The sequence below is a fragment of the Phaethon lepturus genome, unplaced genomic scaffold, assembly GCF_000687285.1.
Source record: "Phaethon lepturus isolate BGI_N335 unplaced genomic scaffold, ASM68728v1 scaffold44946, whole genome shotgun sequence".
Classification (NCBI taxonomy): domain Eukaryota; kingdom Metazoa; phylum Chordata; class Aves; order Phaethontiformes; family Phaethontidae; genus Phaethon; species Phaethon lepturus.
In genome coordinates this window covers 226-1,833 of record NW_010546387.1, presented here as the reverse complement: position 1 = coordinate 1,833, position 1,608 = coordinate 226, and the positions used below count along the sequence as shown (strand labels likewise).

General features: G+C 60.0%; 1 non-coding gene across 1 annotated transcript; it reads right to left on the bottom strand.

Annotated features, from left to right (window-relative positions):
- Positions 1-1,443: 1,443 nt before the first annotated feature.
- Positions 1,444-1,525, bottom strand: TRNAS-GCU. The gene has a single exon. It is a non-coding gene; the product is annotated as a tRNA-Ser (tRNA).
- Positions 1,526-1,608: the final 83 nt, after the last annotated feature.

Below are 1,608 nucleotides of genomic sequence, written 5' to 3'. Positions count from 1 at the left end.
GTGGGCTGATGCTCCACGGCGTCACCGAGGCTGGCACGTCCACCCAGGAGGCCTCGTCACCGCGCGCCAGGGCAGGGGCAGGGCTGTGCCAGGGCCAACACAGCCCAGCAGGGTTGAAGGGTGTCCCAAGGAGTCACCTTGTCTCCTCTCCCGGCTGTCTCTGCCCCGCAAGTCCGCCGGTCCCCTCCTGCTGCAGCAACCCACACGACACACACCATAGCCCGAGGAGGAGCCTGCGCCCACCGCCCCTTCCCATTTCACCATCTGCAGCTGCAAGGTGGTGTTTCTCCCGGGCTGTAACCCCTGTGCATTGAAACCTCTGTCTTTTCCCCAGGAAAACTCCCGCATCCCTCTTGCAGGGTGCCTCTGCAGCAGAGCTGGCCAAGCACCACAGCATCCCACGGCAGTGGGGCAGGATGGAGCTGGGGTTTCTCTGCAGCCCAATCACCATTTCTGGCTCAGGAGAGGGAAGCAGCTCCCATGGGCATCTCCCCAAGGCGTGGGAAGGAAACATGGCCCCAGGGAAGGTCGAAAAGCCAGTACAGGGCTTGCAGCGTGGGCAGCTAAACCTCAGTGTCCTTGCCTTGCCTCCAAGCCACAGCATTGCTTGGCCACATCCTCATCCACAGAAAGAAAGGGTGGGAGCCGGGAAGGTACCTGCAAGGCTGGCACAACACGTTTTCCCAGCTGCGTGGAAGCACAGATATGCTCCGAGAAATGCAAGGCTTCCCTCTCTGCAAGACCGCCGAGATTTCAGCAGTTAAAAACCTCCCAGCAGGCTGGTCTCTTTACCTCTTTCCTCTTCATCTTGCAGTAGCTCACCCTCTCCTCTCCCCGGGAACCTCCACTGCGAGCACGGCTGCAGACACAGGAGGGAGCTGCCAACACGCAGCAGCTATGCCATCCTCGAAAAAGCAGCTCTAGGACCTGGTGGTGGCTCAGTAAGGCACAGCTTTGTCCAGGGTTGGCTTTTGGCTCCCGTTGGCGTGACAGGGATGCCCAGGGCTTGTGTATGTGACGCAGAAAGGAATAAATTGGCTGACAGAACAGAAGGGAAAAAAGGGGTGCCCAGGCTGAGGGTGCGCCCACATCGCTGCCCGGCCAGCACCGCCAACCTCTTGCTGACCTTCCCTGCCCACAGCTCGGTGCTTTGCCTCCTGGAGAAGACATAATTAGCAAGCAGGAGGGAGGCTGGCGGGTGGGCTCGGGGAAGGGAGTGGGACGGTACCTGCTCCCGCATGGGAGCGTGGGGCCCGGCACGTTGCACAGAAGGGCAGTGCAGGTCCCTGAGCAACCGGGAGCAGGTTCGGCAAGTGGGAGCAGCACCCAGAGGCAGACGTGTATTATTTAACACGAAAAAGCAAAACAGAGAGAAGCAATAGGAAGCTGGTCGCGCCAGGGGCTGCACCAAAAGATTCCCCTGAGTGGGGGTCTCCAGGGGCCCGACGAGGGTGGGATTCGAACCCACGCGTGCAGAGCACAATGGATTAGCAGTCCATCACCTTCACCACTCGGCCACCTCGTCCCTTGCTCCAATCTTTTTTTTGGGGTATTTTTTCCCCTTTTTTGACCAAAGGCTGCCAACCTGTGGCTGGTTCTCCCGGGCGT